General features: G+C 45.6%; 1 protein-coding gene across 5 annotated transcripts in view; it reads left to right on the top strand.

Moving 5' to 3' along the window:
- The first annotated feature begins 1,567 nt into the window (after positions 1-1,567).
- The window catches only part of ACSL4 (acyl-CoA synthetase long chain family member 4), an 80,419-nt gene continuing 56,816 nt past the window's right edge, over positions 1,568-25,170 (top strand). For 2 of the 5 annotated variants that reach the window (XM_078616683.1, XM_078616680.1), the window contains exons 1-2: positions 1,568-1,764; positions 4,428-4,503. The gene's annotated coding sequence lies outside the window, so the exon portion shown is untranslated. Of the gene's footprint in view, positions 1,765-1,840; positions 2,718-4,427; positions 4,504-25,170 lie in introns of those variants that run through there. The other 3 variants (XM_078616682.1, XM_078616679.1, XM_078616681.1) reach the window with 2 other exon arrangements.

Here is a 25,170-nt window from a genome sequence, read left to right as displayed (position 1 = left end):
GGTCTCTGCTGTGTGAGTCTTATGGGTCTATGTGTGAGTCTATGGGTCTCTGCTGTGTGAGTCTTGTGGGTCTATGTGTGAGTCTATGGTCTATGTGTGAGTCTTGTGGGTCTCTGTGTGAGTCTTGTGGGTCTCTGTGTGAGTCTATGGGTCTATGTGTGAGTCTTGTGGGTCTATGGCTCTGTGTCCCAGCACGACTGTTATCGAATCACGCGATTCGCATTCGATGCTAATTGGCGGCAAGAGTGAGAGGTGGTCGATGTTCCGCGTGGTTACTCTGACCGCGGGGCCCGCGCCGAGAGGACACCGAGTGGCCAATGTGAGCGAGCTGCGCGATGGGTGACGTCATCTGGCAGCCTGCGACTGGCATCTGGCCTGCGACGTCGTTTCCAGAATCCCTTTCACAATGACGCTTCCCTTATTAGCAATGCGACCTTTGTCAATACACTTCTCTATGTGTGCACGCTGAACTTCTTTCGCACCGTACATGGCCAACCGAGCTCTTCGGATGGACAAAGACCTCCGACCATCGCCGGCGTTGACTACCTGGGAGCACTTGGCCGCGCCGGGCAGCGGGGTGGGGGTGGTTGTCACGAAGCAGAACCAGTTCGTCTACACGAGAATTGGCCTACTGCTCTACATTTACACGTTATAAGCCACTGTCATTTGTGGCCACATCGCTTCTTAATAAGAGCTATAGAGTTTAACACGTAGGCTTTAATCCATAATAGTTTTTTGGGGGGTTAGATCGCGTAAATATATAAATGTGTCCTTAAAACCCGCCACCACTCGACACAGCCAACTAGTAAGGGTTGTCACGTTCAAGTTCATTTATTAGGTATAGTCCTGTGAGCCATTCCGCTCTTGAATCTGGTGCAACCGCAACAAACAAAAAACTAAAACATGAACAAGAAAACATCTTAAAGTGAATATGTGACTAAGTGCAAACAGAAAATCCAAGAAAAGACAGCAAAATATTGCAGAAAAAACACCGTACACCAACGCTGTGTGCAAAAAATCCCAGTGGGATGCAAGTCACGTAAACAGAACGTGCCAATTCGTCACTAGTACATCACACCGGTTGTGTGTTGGAGAGCCAAGCCACCACATTTACGATTCGCCAGAAAATTCAACGAGCTTCATCAGGCGACAGCCACATTTGTGCAGAGATCTGTCTGTCGCCTGATGAAGCTAGGTGGACTTCTCCACAAACAATCTTTTAATTGAACAGTTATCAGTATACCGCTCACCACAAAACGTTAGTCGTGACCGGGGATCGAACTCAGGTTCAATAGTGGACGAGCGCAGTGCGTTCATCACTGCTCCACCCGCTCGCCTCCTACCCCACCTCCCTTAGCAACATGGCCGCCCTTGTACCGGCAAGCGCCTGGGTGACGTCACCACCGCCCGCCTCCTACCCCCTACCTCCCTTAGCAACATGGCCGCACTTGTACCGGCAGCACGCGGGTGACGTCGCCACCGCAGTGCAATCCGCCTATGGCCGTCAGCAAGCGCGTGCCGACCAATCGCGTGGCGGCGTGGCGGTGACATCACGTGGGGGGCTGGGGGGTGTGACGCCTGCAAGGGGAGTGACGCGGGTTCGAACCCGGCGCTTGGAATAAATAAAATAAAACAATTGAACGAATTCAAAGCACAAATTCATGATTTGATTTATAACCACAACAGCGGAGAACGCGCGGCATTCGTCAACACCGCCGGCGATTGCGACGTTCGCGTGAGGCGAGCGCCCTTCCGACCGCCAAGGTGGGCTGGGTCTTATTGTCGCGATGCCGCGAATGTATCGGGGGGGGGGGGCGGCTTGGTCGGCGCGCAGTCGCTAACACCGCGTGGAGCAGCAGCAGCCTCCACGTCTCTCTCTACATCACACACTCGCGCAGTGAACTCTTTGCCGCCGAGAGAATGACTCGTAACGTGGTGTTGTCGTGGTGCCGCTGCTGCTTGTGTCTGTGGTGATGGTGCGGGCAGGCGGGCCTACTTTGTGCGTGCGACCTCGGCATTATTGAGGGATTTCTCTGCCTGAGCGAATGCGGCTTCCTCAGATGGCGAATGATCTAATTCAGTAATGGCCCAGAGTACAGTACGGGGTTCTATACTGCGCTCTGTACGAGTAAAGCCGCTGGCGGGCTAACGTGCGATCTGTCGAGACGATGCGTGGCCCATCATGGTGGCATCGACCGCACTTCTCACCCTGCCCCAAGTCGGGGCTGGGTTGAGGGCTGAGGCCCAGGGCCGGTTGAGGTAATTGCCACTGACGTGGTGGTCTGGGGATACAACAACAACAACGCAGGTCGCCGACTGTGCGGGGCTGCTGTGTTCAAGCTCCCCAGACTCGCCTCGTGGTGTCTCATCCTCCTCCTCGTGGTGTCTCATCCTCCTCCTCGTGGTGCCTCATCATCCTCCTCGTGGTGTCTCATCATCCTCCTCCTCGTGGTGTCTCATCTCCTCTTCGTGGTGTCTCATCCTCCTCCTCCTCGTGCTGCTGCTGCGGCTTCATGAGATGACGGCGCTGCGTTGTTTCTGCTGAGAATGGTTGTTCTAACGTAGATTCCCAATGGCTATTCCTCAGACGTCTATAAAGGCCTTCCTTAGACATTTGGCGTCTCCCTGGGGCTTCCGCAGATTTATCTCTCATTGAACGACGACAAATGGAAGAGCGTTGCACTTCGCGGTCCACTACATCAGGCTTAATAACAAAGGTAACCACAGACGCTCTGCAGTCTTGACATTGAGTTGCATTACGACTGCGAGGTCTTGATGCGTTGCCATTCATTGTGTGACATACAGTATCACATCAGTGTTCGCCCTTTGGGGTTTCCGGCCCCTGTCATGGAAATGTGAAATTTCCATGACAGAGGCGAGCATTGCCAATTGTTTGGTTTGAGCAGGGAGGCGCGTTGACTATGAGCAGCACATCGAAGTTGCTGGGTTGCCTGTGCGAAAGTAGTTCAACATACAGAGAAGGATAGTGCCTTGTACCAAGCCAGCAGTGCTGAGATGCTGGGTTTAAATGCAGGTTTCATCCACCTACGGTTGAATGTGCTTTGTAAGTGTGGCGAGTTGATGGCCTGTGTCTGGGTCACCGATGAACTGCATTAGAGAACCAGAGCAACAACAAATTGGTTTTGTAAAGTTGGCTGAATTGAAGCTCGGAGAATGAAGCGGTTCGATTTGAGTTTAATGCCTGAAACTATTTTATTCAGTGCAAAGAAAAGTTGTGCGCCGAGTGAGGATAGAGCCGTTTTTATGATTGTAAATAGTTCTGACAGCATCTTCTGGCGCTATCGTCTGATGCAAGGTGGTGCACTGTTCTCCGTGAGAGTTACAGCGAGGGGAAACATGGTCTCATGCCGATGACACAATTGGAATATATGTTTTAAAGTATAAACAGCCCGTGAACACGTTATGCAGACAGAGACTCTTTAGGCAGGTGAGAGTCCACTGATACGCAACTTTGGTTGCAATATTTGCAGTAAATATAATCAGCAGCATTGATTGCATGCAGTGCAATTGCCGACACTTAGTCACTGATGAATAAACACGTCAAAGAGACTTTTGTCATGCAAGGCAAAGGTTCCCACATTGCTGTGTTCCTCTCTCCATCGGCCGAGCGGACGGCGGGACGGTGTTTCGTAAACTACTTTCATCAGCAGGATAATTGGGATCCGCGTCTTTTAGTAAGTGTAGTTTGTAAACTGACATGATTAAATAAAGTGATTATTTTATTTGTTCGTATAAAGTGTTTAATACTCTAGCTCACCAGCACTGCACTGGCATGGACATTTACACGAGGATTGTTTCTGTAATAAATCATCACGCGATCCTATCTGGGTGAGATCTGCATTTGTTTTAACCGATCTCGTTTGTTGCGGCACAGTGGATGTTCATTGTTGTACTTGTGTTGCTGTTAGGGAAAGATTTTACCGGAGTTTAATATTGAAAAACTAAATCTGCTAGTTTCTTCATTCAGACCGAAGGAAGCCTTCTTCATTCAGTGTTTATGAAGAGAAAAACGTGAAACTGTTGAATGTCTTAAATGTTTTGTACGATGATGTGCAATGGATTTCTTGTAATAGTTTGTCGGTTAAATAGATGCATACACCTACAAGGGTTCTTATTCCAATCTACATATCCTGTGAATTTTGAAAGTCACCTTACCCCAGTGAGAACGCATTGTTCAGTAATAATTACATTTTGTGGGAGTAGAATCATTCAAACGCACACCGATCATTTTTAAAACATTCACAGTGACGTAGAGACGACTGTCTAAACATGGACGCTAATCCCCACCACATAGGCTACTTTTATATCCTTCACTGTTAGTCCGCCATAACCAGCACCCATCTTATTGACAATTAGACTCTCTGGTCGATAACGTCAGAAGACGACACCGTCTCTCTCACTTTCAGCCATGGCCTGGGTCATCAGGAAATGGACGTAGCAGCCGTGGGTGTCTGGAGTGCGCCTCATCTGGGCGACAGAGAGGTGGGAGGAGATTGAGTGAATAATTAGTTGGAGACAACATGGGACCCTGATACAAAATATATTTTACGACTTGTTTCCAAATGAAGTCTTTAATTTGCATGTGAACAGTTACCCATTAGAATATATAAATCTTGTTATTTATACTCATGGTAACTGTAAGTTACCTATTAGAATATATTATCATAATTATACAATTTTTATATATTCTCATGGGTAACTGACAAATCCTTTAAAAGTCAAAAACTCATTTCGATTACAAGTTAAAGTAAGAGTGAAGTTTGGGGCGGTGACATGGCTCAGTGGTAGACGCTTGTTGTGGAGGTTAATGGCTTGAACCCAGCGCATGTATTAATCATACAATAATGCGTCAGCTGCTTCATTGTGGGCATTAAAGATGCCTTGGAATATATGTAGCAATAATTGCCCCCGATTACAAAACCTTGGCAGGACGCTCTTGAAAACGAGTCATGGGACATAGTGAAGTTTTTCTGGGTAATAAAGTGGAGTAATGATGAAAAAAATCAAAAGACACATTGCATCCCTGGTAATCATATTGAAGAGAGACCCATGATATGCAGCATTTCATCCTTGGGTTCTTGGTAATCCCTTATTGAGCTGGAAACTCCAAATGGAGAAATTGACCTAACATAGCAGGCACTTCCCTTCTTAAAGGTAACGCATTGAAAGGTAAGTGCTCGCCGAGTCTACGGCCTCTTCGTCAGCAGAGTTGCCTGGAATGTTTGGCCAGTTCCTTGTAGCAGGCAACTGAAGGAGCTGAAGCAAATCCAAGGGTACCAGGGTCAAGTGAAAGTCGTCAGGGTGTCTCCCTGCTCAATCAATGAGGCACTTTTCTCTCATGGTAGTTCTAAGCCAGTGGTGGAAATTCCACAGTCCTATAGCAGACATCAGTCCAATGGACAATCACCGTTAACTTCCACTAAGTAGCAGTGTTTTTATTAATCCCAAGAGGATAATGATTGTGCAAAATCCTTATATCCAGGATTGAACATTCCACATTCTCTTGGCCATGCCATTGTTAATCCACATCAACAATATATCGAGTTTCTGCTTGTGAATAACTATACAGTACTGCTTGATGGTTTGCAATTAAGTTACTTGACATGTGGTTAGAAACTGGGGTACCCAGACATAATCCATGTATAGAAATTAATAACATTCAAGTTGGGCAAGGACAGGTCAGCAGCCTACTTGCAGGTGGGTGTGTTGAGTACGTGAGGATCTCGGTGTGATCCATCAATCCCCCATCCAAAGCGCCGCATCGCAGGCATATGCCACCACTGGGTCTTGAGGTACAGGGCTTCCTTGCACACTCATGACGGGTTGCCATGGCTCTGCATGGTTGTACATATGCGTGTGTGTGCGCTTTACTCCGAGTTTTAATTCGTGGTATCGTGATAGCAGGTACTCTGTTCGTTTATGGGTTGCCCAGTACAGTATTTGTTACAGTAAAACCCTCTGTAAACCAGACTTAAGTCAGAAATTTGGGCAATACAGAAAGGTGGGCAAATAAATAAATTATCATATTTTTTCTTCTGGCAAATGAGGTTCCAATGAAATTAACTTCACTTTGTGGTTTACCCAGAAAACCTCCCTGAGTCTCAACAACATTTTCAGGAGGGTCCTTCCAAGTTTTTGAGTCCCGCAGTGGCTAGGAGATGTTAACTCCCTTGCCTGGTATACAGGAGGTCTTGGGTTCGATCCCGACCCTGACGCCTGCTGTATATTTGGAGTTTGCATGTTTTCCCGGTGGTCGTGTGTGTTTTTTTCTGGGCCCTCTGGTTTTTCCCTCCACATTTAGAAACATGCGTTTAGAGTATTTGGCTGCTATAAATTTCCACATGATAAGCCACTTCGTTGATCTATCATTTGTGGCCAGGTTGCTTCTGAAAAAGAGCCATATAGTTGACAAGTGGGCCTTACCTGGTAAGAGAAAATAGCTTTTGGTTTTTAGTAATATAGTTTTTACAGTTGGTGGTAATGTTGATGTGTAATCCTAATTGAATAATTTGCAAGTAATTTTTTCAGCATCGGAATGTTTCGTCAATACCAGTTACGTTGTATGTTTTGTTTTATTAATGGCTATACATAAAATAGATAAAACCTCTGACTAGAAAACGGTTTACTTGTCAATTAAGCTGCATACATTAGGAAAAGGCGTTATATGCACTAGCAATTATAACATGTTGATGTGCTATACTTATCTGTTGCATGGAATTCGGCTGAGCACATGAACACCAACCACTCTCATTAACGTGCTTTGCTAGGACTGCCTCGCTCTCATGCTGTCTGTCTCTATTGTGCTCTTCCCTGTTTTGTACATTTATTTTGCATATCTACGGTACTGTCTTCTTAAAAATACCTCCGTAAGCCCGTAAGAGTCAGCCTTTGATTTTGGGGTTTCAACCTTTGCCTGTTTTTTGGGTATTAAGAAGCAGGCTTCCACCTCTGCTTCATGTGGCGTGGATTAAATTGTGATAATGTTTTAAGCATAAATACATATTTCATCACGTTATGAAGTGTTGATTACATTCTCTGCATAGCAAGTATAAACATGTAATTCGGTGATTAATTAACTTTAATTTAATCGTACACTAATGGATTATTATCAGTATACCGGATGTCCCCTACCACCGGAAAGGCTGTCCGCCCCAATTAGTCTGGCTTCGAGAGGTTCCACTGTGTGCATGTGGCACGTGCGTGGAATGGTGGAGGAGGAGTGCAGGCGACCGAGACCACGTTGCAGTGGCACCTGAAGGTCGGCGACCAAGGGGAAGGGGACACCTAGAGCCAGATTTTGAATTACTGCAAAGTTAGATTACGATTTACCAGAGGTGGGACAAAGTCATTGTTATGCAAGTCCAAGTCGAGTCGCAAGTCATCAAATTCATGACTCGAGTCTGACTCGAGTCCAAGTCACATGACTCGAGTCCACACCTCTGCGATTTACTATTACTGCACTACTTTTATTTATTTCACCAGGTACGGCGGGCTGAGCTAAGTAGCTCTTTTTCAGAAGAGACCTGGCCACAAGTGATATCGCAATGAAAGTGGCGAATCACATGGAAACTTATAGCGGCCAAATAATCTTAAAGCGTGTCGATTCTAAATGTGGAGGGAAAAATCGGAGGATCCGGAGAAAAATCCACACGACTACGGGGAGAGATGCATGTAAACTCCAAACATACAATAGGCCGCAGGGTTGGGATCGAACCCATGACCTCCTGTATACCAGGCGAGGTAGTTAATGTCTCACCACCATCGCACCCCAGATTTTGGAGGTTGGATGTTGGCTATGCAATGCTTGCAGGATCTGGCAGAATAAAAGAAACAATGGCGAGTTGCTCTTACATCAGTGTCATTGACTATATGAACCTGTTGATGTTGATTTGACACTGCAATGGTGAGTACTCTGCATTCATCTGTATGTAGTCCAAAGGTCAAGTTGTGTGGGGTTCTGTAGCACGTTCCTGGGCACTAATCTCTGTTAATCTCACCCTGGCCAATGCAGCTCATGAGAACCCATTAATGCCTCTTCGCATTCCAGAGTGTGGGTATGTTCTGCATGCGATGTTCACGTTTTAAACTCCATTCATGTATTTGAGCATCGGTGCCAAAACTATTCAATTGATGATGTGGATTAATCGATTACAAATCGGCAGCCGTTTCAAAATGAAAATCCGACCTCTAAAACGCAGGAAGCTCTCCGCAGCACCGCTGCTAGCGTAACTGGTTGATGTTGAGTTACGACGACAATGATGTCAATTACCGCCCGTCCCAACCTCAGGTCTCGCTAAATACGAATTTTAATGGATTAATTCAAGCAATAATCAATGTATGGATACATGCATTGACTCCGCAATGTGAATTATTGCATCTTGATTTCCAAAATACTGTGGTTTTGTACCTGTAGAAATTAATCTTGGCTGAGACAACAGGACAGGCTGCAGCACAAGTCACTGGAAACGGTGCAATGTGCCAGCCGTGGCGTCCTAGGTCACCGGCTGACAAGCTTGTCGTCGCAGATCATCATGCGTACCGGTCCACCACGGCACTCTTGGCACTTACACCTATTGATAGTAATGGCGACCCAACTGAGCGGAGCGAGCGTGACGCGCTGCTTGGAATCCACTGACCCGACTCGCTGTAAGCCCCACGTGTCCGCATTAACCTTCACGGTCGCGGGCTGGGTCGGCATGGGGACACGCGGAGGACACTTTGGGTGGCCGCCGTTAAGAGTCGCTCGGTCTCGACTGGGTGAATTCCGTTACTGGGGAGAGCGGGCTAAATGGCCGTGTTTTATTTTTTGGCCGGGGTGACCCGCGTTCGTAAACATCGTTCCATGTTATTTTTAAATCAAACTCGTGGAGCATTTGTTTAAATTATCATGTTTATTTTAGGCGGTTTGGAAGAGCCTAGCCAAAGCGATGCAACAGACCGAGTTGGATGCCTGCAACGGCTGCCCTGGTTATGTCAATGTGGATTTATGAGACAAAATCCAACACCTGACCGGGAGTGGACCTAACCTAACCTGGAAAGCCATGGAGATACAAATATGTATTATTCTGTGCTGTGGAAGATTATGATTGCTAAAATAAAAAATCATGAACATAAACAAAACTAGAAATAAACTTTTAATTTTACCAGGCAAGGCCCACTGTGCTACGTAGCTCTTTTTCAGAAGCGACCTGATCACAACTGACAGCTCAACGAAGTGGCTCATCACGTGGACATTTATAGCAGCCAAATACGTAGTGTCTTATCACATTTCTATTGCTACTCTACCGTGAATTGATCCCTTCGTCCACGTTGAGGACTCGGTCAGCCAGACCGACTCGCTCCATCCCCACAGTATTCGACCACCACCACGGCAGATCACAACACCTCTCTCTGCTTCTTCCTTCAAACTGCTCAACTGATCGTCTCTCTTCCCCAAGTTCTTATAACCTCACCGAATTCAAGAAACGAATGGACTCTTTGTCTATGACACCTTCGTTCATGCTGTTTGTTGCTGGCTGCTTGGCATTGTTTGGGCCTTTGCTCAGCAATTGTAATTGAAATGAAAAGCACCCATGCAATTGTGGAAGGGGCTGTGGTGGCAATCGAGGCCACGGTGCTGGGACTCTTAAGGTGCACCTCCAATTTTTGAGGTCGCTGTAATACGATAAAAGCGGACTGAAATACAAGCGGCGCTTAGCCAATCAAAGAAAATGAAACGAGGGGGGCGTGCCACTTATACATGACGTGACCAGCTGGATCCAGGAAAGAATCGTTTGCATTAATTACATGTTATTGATTCTGCTCATTGATTTGCCAGCGGAATTTGAAAAATGTAAATGAGAAAATATTATTTATGTAGATTTTTAATTAAAATCTCAATTTTGTGCAGCCATTTCCAGCACGCCTCACGCCGCTTCCGCTTTTTTTCTTAAACAATTTTGTAAAGTTTAGCTCCGTTAACGGTGGGTTTCCTTCTTTGCTGTCAAGCTTCTGGTAGAGTTGTGCAGATGCTGTTGTTTTTGACATTGTTACCACTCGATCTGTCTCTCTTCTCGCTGCCAGGTATTCATCTGGATGTTCTCTCTCGCTCGTGTTCTGCCACTTTATAAACTTGACCTTTTTTTCTCTTGTTGCCTTTTCCGCTTCATCACTCCACCACCTTGTTTCCTTCTGTTGCATCGGTCTTCCTCTGCTCACTCCCACCGTACTACCTGCTGCTTTCAGTATTCCACTTGCCAGGTGTTCCCACATTTCATTCACGCTCCTCCTAGGCCTTATGCTGTTTAAGTTCTTTAAAGCTTGCCTGCAGAAGTTTTCTTTCTCATTGTTCAGTCGCCACCACTTCACCCTACTTCAGTTCTTTTGTCTCACCTCCCTGTTCTTAACTTCTGACACTATGCAATCTGCCACAAGTAGTCGATGTTGTCCAGTCACACACTCTCCAGGGATTACTTTGCAGTTCTCCACTCCTTTCAGGTGCTTCCTCCTCACCAAAATAACATCTATCTGGCTCTTCACCTCTCCACTCTGGTAGGTCACCAGATGTCCCTCCTGCTTCTGGAAGTAGGCAGTCACCACTGCAAGATCATTCGCCTGGGCCATTCGAAGAATGTCCTCTCCTCCCGCATTCTTACTGCCATATCCACATCCTTCATGGTTCCTTTCATATCCGTCCTTACCTCTTCCCACTCTTCCGTTTAGGTCTGCGCCCATCACCACTGCTTCATCTACCGGTAAGCTCTGAAACTCCTGGTTTAAGCTCTCCCAAAATGCATCCTTCTCTTGCCCACTGCAGCCCATCTGGAGGGCATTCACGCACCACATTTACAACTCCACTGTCCAGTACTAGTCTAACTATGATCAGTCTGTCATTCACTCATCTGACTTCCACCACCTTTGTCTTAATCTCCTCACTCAGCACAGCTCCAACCCCATGTCGCCTTGCTGAGGTTCCATGGTATAACAATTTAAAACCTCATCCAATCTCTTTCGCTTTGCTGCCTTTCCATTTTGTTCCCTGGATGCATGTGATGTCGACTTTCCTTCTTAAGCGGTCCGCTTATTCCTGACCTTTTCCTGTCATTGTTCCAATATTCCACGTGGCCAAACTTATCTTCCTCTCGAACAACCTTCTGCTCTTTCCGTTTTGTTTCTCCATTTTTATATGTGCAGACAACGTAACTACCACCGTCTGGGTCTGCACTCCCTGCCGCGGCAGAGTCATTGGGTCCCGAGATTCTTCGCATCCTCTGCCCACTCGTAGGCTAAGGGGGACTGAGGGCCACTTGTTTGCAACGACTGTCCATGTTTTGGCTTTAAGGTTTTACGGCCGGTTGCCACCAGCCGCCAACTGTCCTCCTTCTATCCTGGCTTGGGACAGGCAGAAACAAATTTCCTGCGGAGTTGTTTTGGATCGCAATTAGCGATCTAAAACACAAGACATGCCCCTTTTTGACGTCGCAATACCATACATAGCCAAAGACACGGCCACTTCCAAGTGTCCGCTTTATTTAATGCCCCTTTTATCGTATTACAGCGCCACGGTAGCGAGATGTTAACTACATTGCCTGGTATATAGGAGGTCGAGGGTTCCATCCCAACCTTGATGCCTGTATAGTTGGAGCTTGCATGTTCTCTCTGTGGTCACGTGAATTTTTCTCCAGGTTCTTTGGTTTTTCCCTCCAGATTTAAAAACATGCGTTTTGAATATTTGGCTGCTATAAATTTACACGTGATAAGCCACTTCGCTGAGCTATCATTTGTGGCCAGGTCTCCTATGAAAAAAGAGCTGTATAGTTAAGTGGGCCTTACCTGGTAATTTTTTTTTTATTAGTTTAGTTTTAGTTTGTTTTAAAATACAGGGGGAAAAGTGTGACTTGTAATCTAGAGGATGTGAGTTTTGCATTGGGAGCCGAGAAGCAGATCGAGTACACGTCTTTCACATGGGACAAGGGCTTTATTGTGAGCAGGCGAGCGAGCGTCCGTTGAGAAAACACAATATTTGTTTTGGAATGAAATGGGGCACCACCATGCCAAAAGCCGTTCTTTTTGAGTTTGTGTTGTTTTGAAATGAGAATGTTAATGTTACAAAACATGAAAGTGGTGTCAGTCACGAAAATAATCCTAAGAAATAGTATATTTTGTATAGCCCTTCATGAATCCACTGGCTGGATACTAACCTCCCCATACTTCACCGCCCTGGCCACTGCGGGTTGGCGAATGCTGGTGAGTGGGTTGCAGATGTCACTCGCCACTGATGCTAACAACTATGGCTTGGAATCCAAATCCCGTCAGCCAGGTTCACAACGCAGCGCTCTGACCACTGCACCACCGCTCCCCCAATATCATTCACAGGGGGTACGTTCATTTTAATGTGGAATTATCTAATCTTAGCAGGTGTCATAGACTTGGTCAGTGAGATGACCAGGAAATGGAAAAGCACAACAGTGCATTTTTGAATGTAGCAGTGTGGAGCTTTGAGTGTTTCCTCGCATATTGAGTGGCTGTTCTCCGGATGCTCCCACATGTCAAACGTTCATACTTGAAATTGGCCAAACATCACAAAACAGGACTGGCCATAAAAAAATAGTTTTGAGACTCAGTGAGGCCTTCCTGGGTGAATTAGAGGTGCATTTGTGCGAATATGTATGTTAGTACGGGTCATTATGTATGTAATGAATGGGAAGTAGTGGTTTTACTGTGGTTAATGTACGACACTATGATCCCAGCGGTCAGGATGGAAATTCTGCCCTCTGCTCGTAATCCAAACGTGGCCCCCTTACATCACCCCTAGACTGACTCGGCCTAAAATAAGCACTCTTTAATGATAAATAAACGCCAGTGTGTTAGACTTAAGGTTGACCCAGTGTGAGATGTTGGGAATGGTTTGGTGAAGGCGTAGAGCACATGTCGGGGAGCTTAGAAGTACAGTATAGAAATAGATTTTGTTGCACAACCCTCTCCTGCTTAGCACCTAGGCCCAGGGAGGCCTGAGCAAGGCCTCTGTGCTGTACAGAACGGCCATTGCCCAAAAACATTAACGTCTATATACTTCTCCTTTTTGAGGCAACGTGGGGGGGGGGGGGGCCCTGCTGCAGGGTGTCTTGAGATGTGCTGCCGGGGAGCCTCGGTATCAACATTCAGTGATGCGCAGTCATATTGGTGATCATCCTTATTTACCTACGAAGCTACACTGCAGAAGAGTACAATTACTTTATTTTAGGAGGGTTCCGCACTGGGTTGCTTGGCTAACTCCATTTTAAGCTCTATTCTGCTTGTGGGAGAAAAGCAGAGTACCGGCAAAACATCCACATATACGGTAGACTAACACTCAAGGGTCTGTATAGATGGGGATGATGAACCTACTTGTTTCACTGCCGTTTTCTGCGACACCACAACTCAGCATGTTTGGGATTTTCTCCTAATCCACATCATCCATCAACACCTGCCTCTAAAGCATCCAATCGCAGGCCACAGCATCCAGCTCCATAAGCCATTGCTTCCTGGCCAGTGTGGGGGAGCATAGAGAGAGATAAACTAAATTATTTTTAATTTTATTAGGTAAGGCCCACTGCGCTATGTAACTCTTTTTCAGGAGCAACTTGGCCACAAATGATCGCTCGGTGAAGTGGCGTATCATCATGTGAAAATGTATAGCAGCCAAATACTCTAAACGCGTGATGTTTTTAAATGTGGAAGAAAAACAGGAGGATCTGGATAAAAATGCACACGACCACGGGGAGAACATGCACACTCCAAATTTACAGCAGGCGTTAGGGTCTGGATCGAACCTCCCTCGTGTATACCAGGCGAGGAAGTTGACATCTTGCCCCTGTGGCAACCACAGTGGATAGATAGTGAGTAAGGGGGTGATGAGCCCACACGGATGAGGGGGGTGAGAGACCACCGGGTTCATGGAGACGTGACACTGAGGCCGTTCAGGCACAGTTGGTTCAAGCCTGGGCATTGCTATGGCCCTGGTTTAACCTTGGCATGGAAATGTTGCGATCGGTGGTATTGGGATTCACAATAACAGTCTGCAGCAGTGGAGATAACGACACAGCGAAGCTCGCAGATAAATTGTGTTACGATTCGGAAGGAGCTCTTGTTATCCAGAATGTCTCATATCTGTGACATCGCACTGCCAATTTATGGTGGTTAAGGGGCATTTTGCTGTTTTCTGTATGATTGACATGCAGTGAAATACCCCTTTCAGAGATTGACTGAATCACGAGCTAGAAGCCTGTTGAAGCGATTCCTATTGGAGGGGCACTGCAGTGTCATCTTTCACGGAAATTCCCCATGAAACTCACAATGCTGTGTTTTCCTTGAATCCTCACTCATTCTCAGAAGGGTCCCAGATTGGAATGTTTGGCCATTTTCTCCTTCAGCAGTATTTTTGTTTGTATGTGTGTGAGGAAATTAAAGTGTTCAAAGAAACTCATTGTATACGAGGGAGATAACAAGCAGTTGGGCACAGACAAGTCAAAATCCGCTTACTGTACTGCCGTCACCTGACCACCACATGGCTCGGTGCACGCCGGCACGCCCCCAGTCAGATAGGATGCTTGACCTTCATGACCTGTCTCTGATACTAGAACGATTGGAGTCTTGATTCGTGATGAAACTGAGCAGAGTAAATAGCACTCACGTGCACTCTCGGGCACACTGCTAATCTGCATGCTTAATAACGGGGGTTATGCCGTGAAAAAAATGATTGCAATATCTGGCAGCGGACATTGCCCCAAGCGCTAATCGGTATAATCTGAAGTGCGGTCACGTGATGCCCCACAATGCCCAGCTCTGAAAGAGTGGCACGGTGTGACTTCAGCTGTTAAGTAAGTCTTTGCTTAGTGTATGTTTTTATATTATTATATTATTAATGCTGCTGCAAAACCACTTGTGAATGGTACATGTGTGTGTTGTGCTTGGTGCGTTGCTTTGGGGGTCGATGGGCCTTCATCTCGTCTTGTACCTGTGCCCTTCATTTACCCAGGTGAGAGCCGACTGACATTGATGATCTCTTTTACATGGGAGAAGGGGTGACCTTTGCTCACAGTGGGTTTCCATTCACGAGTAAGAGAAATAACTACCGCGAGGTGGTGACGCTATGATGTTTCATATGATGTAGGATCTACGATAATCATATTGTCTGTTTTTCAAAATATCGTTATATCCTGATTATCTTTGCTCACTTCAAATAAAATTTCCAATTATTAAATAATATATATATAACAGAACGAACTCTATGGGTGATGTGACATGGCCTCGCGGTAGTTGTTGGCGCTATGGTGGCGAGATGGTAACTACCTCGCCTGGTATGCAGGAGGTCGTGGGTTAGATCCGGACCCTGACACCTGCTGTATATTTTAAGTTTGCATGTTCTCCCCGTGATCGCATTAAGTTTTTTCCGGGTCCTGCGGTTTTTCCCTCCACATTTAGCATCAACATCATGCATTTAGAGTGTTTCGTTGAGCTGTCAGCTATATAGCTCAGTGGGCCTCACCTGGTAAAATAAAAATAGTAGCAGGGAGTGAACTTGCCGATTGTTGCAGAGGTGCATGGTTCAAATCTCGGGGCAACGCTGATTAATACTGCAGTGTGTAATAACCATAATAATACAATGGGCCATCTGCTTGAATGGTATCGACCCCCTGACATCATTTGCAAGAGTAGGATATCATTTATCGGAAAAGACAATGGAACGGGAAGGGGAAGAGAGAGAGAGAATGGGGAATGAGAGGACAAGTATGGAAAAGAAACAGGAGCAAAGGGTCAGGAGAGATGAGGATCGGGAGGAGGAAGAGGCTGCATCAGAGAGGGATGAGAGGGAGGAGGAAGAGGCTATGTCTGGGCCTCGACGCTGCTGTGGATGGGGAGAGGGGAGGGATTCGGAGTGGGGGTGCGTTGTAGCGATTGTTGCGCAACTGTGAGGGCCGGGGGTGGCGGCTGACGGCTGTCTGCTGCCGTACTGCTGCCGTACTGCTGCCGTGCTGCACCGCGACCAATGGAGAGAAGAGGGCGGAAGGTCATTGGGCCTGGATCGGCCACTGAACTGCACGAAGAGACGGGAGAGTTCGTCTGACCAGCCGAAGTACGGCCAAATAACGCCCTGCAACCTGTGCAATGTGGGGAGGCCCGCTTCCAGCAGTGGATTTACATTGTACGTTTTCTGGTGATTATTCAAATTTGATTTCATTAATGTATGTTTATTGATTGTCATTGAATAATCAAATGATGCTGCCATTCTGTATAAAAAATACATTTCAGCCCTTTTTGAACCCACTTTTTGCTCGTCATGGGGTTGTTTGGCCATACTTCACCACACCGGTCAGTGCAGCCTGGGGGAGCGTCGAGGGACCCCCAGGGGCTGTTGGGATGATCACTGGGGCTGGACGTGGCACTGGTGCTGGACGTGGCCCAAAATCGATCTCGGGTCACCGAGTTTACTGCTCCACCTCCCTGACATTCACTCAACTATAATTTATCCCTTATTATATTAGATAGTTAAATGATCTTCCTATCTCAGCGCCCGTCTGCACCTGCTGTACATTGTGCCGCCTTTGCCTGTAAAGCGTGCGCAGACTCTACGGAAGCTAATGCACTTGGCTGCCACTCAAAAACTAAAGTTATTTTCGTTTGTTCAAGGTCACAACTCCCGGTTTTATTCATTTGCCTGTTAAACTGAAGCGCCACAAGTTTAAAGACAATCCCTCACTACTTACTGGTTGCTCAACCTGAGTTGAAAACGCATTGGAGTCCATACACACGCACATATAGTCAGTCATAGTTTAGGCATACATGCAGAGACCAATGGGTAGGGGTCCTGAGTGAATAGGTGAGTGCGTGAGTTGGTGGTTGAGTAGGTGAAGGGGTAGGTAAATGATTGGGTATGTGCCCCAACAATCTGTTAAGGCTAATAATGGGGGGGGGGGGTCTTTGAGCTAAACTGAAGCACTGCGAGTTTAAATATAATTTTCATTATTTACTGGTCACTCGATGGAGTTGAAAAATGAGTTACGGTCAATGCAGAAAGCACATCGTATCGGCATAAACAAAAGAGGAATAGGGGATCCTGAGTGAGTAGATGAGTGGTGGGTGACTGGTAGGGTGCCACTCAATATAGAGGCATAGTAGAGGCATAGATGAGGAGGATAATTGGGGGGATCCCAAGCAACCAGTAAATGTTAGAAGATTAGAAAGACATTCTCAGCTGTTGACTTTTACACCAAACGGAACGCACTGAGAGGTTGTGACCCCAGGAAACTGAGATTGGACATTTCCAGAAGCATATTGAGTGGCACCCTAACATGCGCGCAACAAATTTGCAACTTAACATTTTAATAATTTTTTAGACATTCACAACATTCTTACTCTACCCAGTGAACACAGTAATATATATATATTTTGTAAAGAATGCATACATTTCCTTTTAAGGACTTTTCAGTTAGTTATTGCAATAATAGAATAATAATCGGTAGATATAATTGCTACATAATAGTCGGTTGCTCATCCTCGATTGCAAAATCTTGATCGTATCCGGCCAGATGGTGCTGTGCTTTGAACACTCGACTGAACATTGCGATGCTACTGCCAGTTCAATTCGATGCCTTTTGACGATTCATCTGTCCGCTGGGCTCAAGCATGTCTCCGCTCGGACAGCCATCCGTCTCTCTGTCCGTCCCATTTCGGAGAAAGGTTTGAGAGTTTCGCAAGCTCTCGCTTCAACCGACTTTGAACCCGAGGGGTTTTCTTTGCGGTCGGTCTCAGTTTAAGATCGAGCGAGGAATTCCGCGCACGAGTGGCAGCCACACAGCACCTTTCATTTATTGTGCAAAGCCACAGCTTGCGGCCGCTTATCGGTTTAATTTTGTTTCACAGCGTTTACGTACGATTAAGCGAAGCCTATTAAACGCTCTGTACCTTGTTCAGTTATGGAGGGGGGGGGGGGACGTCCACTAAGCTGCTTACTGCTCGTTTGTGGCCGACTTTTTCATAACTTCTCTCTGGTAAACGAGAGAGTGAACATTGTCGATAGTGCATCTCCAGCACGCTCACCGGTGGTGAGATGTTAACTACCTCGCCTGGTATGCAGGAGGTCGTGGGTTCGATCCTGACCCTGAGGCCTGTATATTTGGAGTTTGCGTGTCTCTCGCTGCCCGTGGTCGCATGGATTTTTTTCCAGGTTCTCCGTTTTTTCCTTCCACATTTAGAAACATGCGTTTAGAGTATTTGACTGATATGAATTTCCATATTATAAGCCACTGCGAATTTTAAGCCAGGTCGCTTCTGAAAAAGAGCGATATAGTTAATTGGGCCTTACCTGGTAAAATATAAATAGTTTATCTAACTTTCAGTGGCCATGACGAACAAAGCCACTGTTCTTTAAGGACAAGTGACTCAAGTTTCAAGGAACAGGTATTGAGTCTATTTTTACAGTTAAATGCCCATGCTTTTTTTTTATTTTGTGATGTCGCTGAAGGGCTTTCATCAGTATATCGGGTTCATATGTCCTTAGCATGTTGCGTTGCTTAAAGCATGTAGCCATGAAGGATTTGTTCCTATACCATGTTTAAGTTTTACCTCCGTGCCACAACATGTAGCCCTCTCAATGATCGTTTGCATTGAATCTCTTCACTCTGAAGAAGGATCACTGTCTGGAACTCATTTACTCAATTGGGATTCAAATATAACCCCCCACTATTCTGTCATCGCAACCCCACTATTTTGTGAAAACTCGGCACTGGAACCTCCTGGAAACAGTCGCGAGGCTTCAGTGAGTAAGAGAAGGGTAACACCAATAATATGATAATACACAATCAAATCCAGATACAGTATGTATGCTCTGGATGATGGCGAGCGCTGCTCATCCTATTTGAATGCAAGACAAATATTTCATGTATAGCCTTAACAGATTGTCGGGACAAGTTCGGTTGGTGAGCACATATGAAGACCGGCACGGGACATGAGGGGTGGGTGGCCAGCACCACGGCCAGCCACCTTTTTCTCCCCAGTGGAGATGTTGACACACTGCACCAGGTACTCATTTGAGGCTGAATCGAGCTATGGGAGGCTAAGGACCGGTTCAGATAATCGTCACTGGTGGTGGCTATGAGCGGGAATGGAACTCAGATTGCCGGGTTCATAGCGCAGTGCTCTAACCACTACACTGCCTCTCCCCACTTTTCAAATCACACACACACACTCACATGGGTAGCTGCCAAGCCAACATGTGTTTTGCTTGTTTGCAAACATTCCTCTTAGCTCTGGTTGGCGTCTCCAACTTTGGGAACCAGCTTTGATCAGTTACTCGGGTTTAATTGCTTCATCCAGCTCCTTAATGGAGCCCCAGTAACTTCGAATTTGTAGCAAAGACATGAAGTGGATGTACTGTTTTGAGCATTAGCAACATATTTAGGCATCTAATTTATGTAAATGAGTGACTACAATCTGTCTAAAGCAAAATTGATACTCCCATAGTAAAGTTAGGATCCATTAAGATTCAACGAGAATGTTGATGGTGATTGTAATGATAGCGGTGGAGTGTATGTTGTGTTGATGGTGGTGGAGATGCTGATGTTGACACTGTTGATGGGAATGATAATGGAACTGCATGTGCGGTATTGCCGCTGGTGGAGATGGCAATGATTGAGCAGTAGATGACGATTGTGATATCGTGTATGTGATACTGACGTTGAATTCATGATGGCCGTAATGTTGGTAATGATAATAATGGTAGTGATCTGTTTTTGATTGATCGATCATTGTGGAATTGGTAGGTCACATTTCAAGTTTGTATTATTGAACCAGGTTAGACTCAAGAGACCAGGTTGAGTCTCATTTGCAAGAGTGACCTGGGGACTTAGTCTGCCAGTATGGAGCAGAGTAATCCCGATTGAGTAATTTGTGGTGTAATCTTCGAATTTGACAAATTTGGACCCTGACACAATGGCCTACCCTTGCGAATGACGTCCGGGAATCTTTAACGTCCACTGTGCAGCAAACGGCGCATAGTAGTATTATTATTGTGGTTATTGCATATTGCTGTGTTAATCGGGGCGGCCGCTAGATTCGAACCGCGAAACTCTGCAACAAGTGGTGAACGAGCTACCGCCAGGCCACGTCACCGCGCTAATGATTATGGTCGTGGTAGCGATGGCTGTGTATGTGGTAATGATGGGTTTAATTATGATGGGTTGCGCAACCCTCGGCCTTGCACTTTTGAGCCAGTACTGAAGTGTCAGCATGTGAGAAGATGACCCACAGTGAACTGTAATCATCGCATGTGCATTGCTACGAGTCATTTATGATTGCATGCCCTTGCCAGAATTTTGCAGGGAGCCGCAGGCAGAGGTGACATATACGAAATATGCCTCAGTTTGGCTGTTAGGTAATAACCCCTTTTATGCGCATGTTGAGCTGTGTTCGTCTGTGGTTGCAAAAACGTGGTGGAGGTGACGTGTATTTTTTGTATGAATGTTCCTGTAAGAACCGATGTTTTATGGCTGGATTGTTCCCTTGGCTTGATGTCCCAATGCTGGCGCACTGACCCAGAAGCTCCTGAGTTCAAGTCCCGAGCACTGGCTATTTCAGAGAGCCCGATGCTTTGTCAGCATACTGAGCCAGAACATCAACATTCCTGGGTTGCAGCCCCAGTGATGGGTGTCATTTTTGGGCTGTACCTGCAACTGGTTTCCTTTTAAAAGGAATTAATGAACACAATATAACGCCATATTAAAAACTAGGAAAGCCTCTCTTAATTTCAATATGCTTTTTAAGGAGAGTCCCACACTAGCACGTTTGGCGATTTTCTTTTTTAATGTGGAAGCAAGTTCTTCGGTGACACTACTGCTGCGTCGTTGGCAGTGGCGCTCAAACAACAATAAACTTAACACGTTCGTCAATAACATAGTAACCAAAAAACGTTTATTATCAATAACATGGTGGCCTTCAAGGGGAAACTATACAATAGGTGACGTTTTGCACAATGGCCCTTCTTCATAGCGCACAAATGGAGAAGTCAGAGGGACAGTAGTAAGAGACTGAGACTGTAATTTTACACTTTTACTTTCGATTTATGAGAAAACTGCAGCACGCATTTATATGAGGCGCAAACACTCAAATGTTTGCACAAATTATTTTATGAATCTTCTCGCTGTTCCACCATTCGTTGGGACCGAGTGGGTTTGTAAGTTAAACAAATATCTGCGTGAGCCACCAACCCCGCGCTGGCTCGTAGGCATTTGCCGGAGGACTACTGCAGCGCCACCGCTCCTCCACGTCGCTGCATTGAGAGGGAGATCGATGTGGGGCGGATCGCCATGAGAAGCAGAATAACAAGAAGACTGCCTCCTCTGGAGAACACTCCCGCAGTCCGCATGTCCCTGTTGTTTATTTGTTCTGTGCCTGTAAACTTACAAGTCTAGAGACTCGGTGTCTTTCCCATGCTGAAACTAACAACAAAGTTAGCACTGCCATCTTCGTTTTCATCGTTAGCCTTCATCGTGATCTTAACCGGTATTTGTATCATCATCTTTATGATATCTATCCTCGTAATATTTATCATTATAATCAGAATCATATCGGGGTGCCTGAAAGCTACCCCTGTTCCTTGCCTATATGCACTATCTGGCATAGTGCCCCCTAACATTCAGAGGAGAGTAGCAGGTGACCACGACTGGCAAATCCTAGAGTGGGACGTCCGTCATCCGCTACATGGCCATCAGCCAGCACACCGTCGTCTGTCATTGAGAAACAGCTTCTTGTGGTCCACCGTACCACTGACCACATCACCAGAATCTGCTAGAACTTCCCTTTGGGAAAAGTAATGGGAAGAATTAAGTGGCGAAGCTACTGAATGGAGCCGGCGAGGAATCGTCATTTCCAGTGAGGAGCTCTCATCTGGCTCCAATTCCAAATGGCACACATGGCGGAGCCTAAACAGACTGAGAGTGGGTTTCTGCAAATGCATCTCTCATGAAATCATGGGGCTTCTGCACAACCGAACAATGTGCTTGTCAGGAGAAGCAAACCATTGATCATCTCCTGAGATGCCCTGCAGCACCACAATGCACTCTTCAAGATTTGGCAAAACACCAGAAGCGGTGGCTTGTTCAGAATATTGGGAAAATACTTAATAGGTTGTACAGGAGACACGAAGAAGAATAGTCATTATCACGTGTCCTCATCATTCTTCATTCTCATGAGCACCTTCATCTTCACCGTTATCTTTATTGTCATAATCATCATCATAATAGTTATCAATACTACCACGACCATCATCATCATCCTCTGTCCTAGGTATCCATCGCACACATCTTGCGAAGCTTCTTTCCCATGGGCATCAAGCAGGTGCCATACCCTGGCTTGCTGGGGAAAGGCAGTACAGCAAAGTGCGGACTGATATCGTCTGTCCCTTCTGCTCTCGGATAGAGTGTTGCCCCCTTGCACACGTGGATTTTCTCGGGGTGCTCCAGTTTCCTCCCACATGTATAAACACTCGTTAGTTGGCTGAAAACACCTTAATATATATGTAGAGGATTGCAGAGCTTAGGCAATTGTTGGTAGCGCCGGCACACCCCGCCTGATTGCTGCCTTTCAGCTCATCTTTGGTTCCACGGCGATTGTGAGATGCAATTTGCATGAACGTTGACACAATATAAAACTAACACATTACATACTCTGCTGCTTTTGTGCCTATTACATACATATATCCTATTGTTTGGCAAACTTGTTAATTGATTGTGATGTTTCTACTTGATTACATGAAGACAGGACCACAATGCATATTAAAAACTCAAGACCAGAGTCAATAACACTCCTTATAAGGAAAAACATAGGCGACGTTTCCGGCAATGACCCTTCTGCAAAGTGCACGATACAATTAATCGAAGGGTAATCAGACATGGAGACACTTTCAACGAAGTTATTCGAGCGATTTTCACAAGAGGTTTGCTAAATATTGTACTCTAGATACTATATAAACAGGAAATATTAATCATCTCACATTTGCTGACAAAGTAATTTTTATATCTAATGGGAGGAGAGAGCAGGCAATGTTAGAATAACTCACTAAAGAAGGCTCCAAAGTTAGGTTCAAGTTAATTCAAGTCAAAGCAAAATTCATGATCATCATTCCCTTAAATATTATTTATCATCATTATCATCATCAGCATCATCCAAATGCCGATGATTGCCTTGGAGTGCTGTGTTAGAATCTTTCATCTGGAAACAACAAGCGGCACTAGTGAATTTGGACTATGGAAAATGTGGGGTTGCTTCATCGCAAACTAAACATGGATCAGTTTATATCCCACAGCATCGCCGTCGTGTTTTTTGGTTGGACAGATGACCAGCAGATAAGCCAAGCCCCATGCCCCTGCTAGGACGAGAAATGCACAGAGTTTGAACCACATGGCTCGGGACAATCTGCAGTGTGTCGCTGTGGCGTCACGCTGCGTGTTCGTTTATACAGTTTTGTGTATAAACCAGATTTGGGGGGTGGGGGTGGAGGAACAGTGGCGCAGTCGTTTGTGCACTCCGCTAATGGTCACCGCATCGCGCGCTTTCATATGCACTTTTGCGGCGGTCTGGAATGCTCTTCCTTCCGATATTTGGAAGCCACTGGAGCTGTGCACTTTTAAATAATCTGGATTGAATACCCATTTGTTTAAAACTGCTTTTTGTATTTTGTTTGTTTTCCTTCCCCCGCACATCCGATTAGCATGGTTGGCTACGTACGTTACAAAAGAAGTTCAACATGCGTACATACTGTGAACGCAAGATAAGTTCGAAGGAGGTATCACAGGAGCGATTCACTCCACTACTCCTGATGCAATTATCTGGCTCAACCATGTCAATGTGGAATTCTAGTTACGTCTCTACGTCCACATCAGCCATCCCAAGAAGGAGGATGGTTTGATTGATCTCTGAACTGGTCCTGTCCTCTTTCCCCCCTTCTCTGTGGTAGCACATGGTCAAACATTCCCCAGAACCGACAGAACCTCATCCAGCAGTGGATTAGGGATGTCCGTTTTATTAAAGTATAAAACAGATGTGCGCACAAACGTTGCAAATTAATGTGGATTGATGTCCAAATGAAAGTGCGATAGTGAATGAGAACATTTAATACAAGCGATGGTAAAGAAACAGTTAATTAATAGAAACATTTTTATCATGCTCTCAGTATTGGCATCGAATCTAGCTTGCAACGGTGTGTCATTTCCCATTAATAAATGTGCATGTGAGTGGTACCACTTCAGATTCATAGATTCCCTCTAATACAATACAACAATAACGTTTATTTATATATATATACTTCTGTCGGTCATGCAAATTGGGTCTCACAATTGCTGAGGAACCGCAGACAAACTGGAAGGCAACCGGGGCGGTGTGTCCGCGCTCCCAAGCTCTACAGTTCTCTATTTGTTAAGATGTTTTCGGCCAATTAATGAGTGTTCATTCCTACCGGAGGAAACCAAAAACTTCTGAGTCGATGAATTATCAATGAATTGTTGCTATTTAGGGTCATTATTAATTTAATTAATTCCCAACCCCCGGATTGTATAATCAACATCAAGTCATGACATAAAGTATCCATTAGGACTTCTGGCTGAGCAGCGGTTCATGTTAGATAATGGGCCCACAGAAAGAAATGTTCCAGAGCTACTTTGGAAATCCACTTTTCAAGCGACATCCCTTGCACAGTAGTCGGCTGAAAGTCTTCACTTGCTCTGCACGTAAAAGCAATGCTCATCCCATAACAGTCAAACCGATATCGTTTTACTTAGCAGAGCTGTAATTTATCAAAAATAAGTGCAGAACCAAATTCAACTTGATGGATGTTTGTGTTCAGTCGTTGGCTGAGACCATCAGTGCACTACAATTGAAGAATGCGTTCTTCCCTCCGCGTTTTCTCTCTACATTTAGAATCAATGTGTGTTTAGAGTATTTGTCTGCAATAAACTTCCACGTGATAAGCCACTTCGTTGACCTACCATTTGTGATTGCCAGGTCACTTCTGAAAAAGAGCTACGTACCTCAGTGGGCCTTACTTGGTAAAATAAAAAAAATAGTTTAGTTGAAAAATTTACTGAATGTAGTAGCTACCGGTGGCTACAGGGGATATATTTTGCCCATTATGTAAAACAT

This window comes from Lampetra planeri, chromosome 51 (assembly GCF_965212315.1).
Source record: "Lampetra planeri chromosome 51, kcLamPlan1.2.h2, whole genome shotgun sequence".
Lineage (NCBI taxonomy): Eukaryota > Metazoa > Chordata > Hyperoartia > Petromyzontiformes > Petromyzontidae > Lampetra > Lampetra planeri.
Note: the sequence above shows the minus strand (reverse complement) of the source record. Positions and strands in the feature narration are given on the sequence as shown.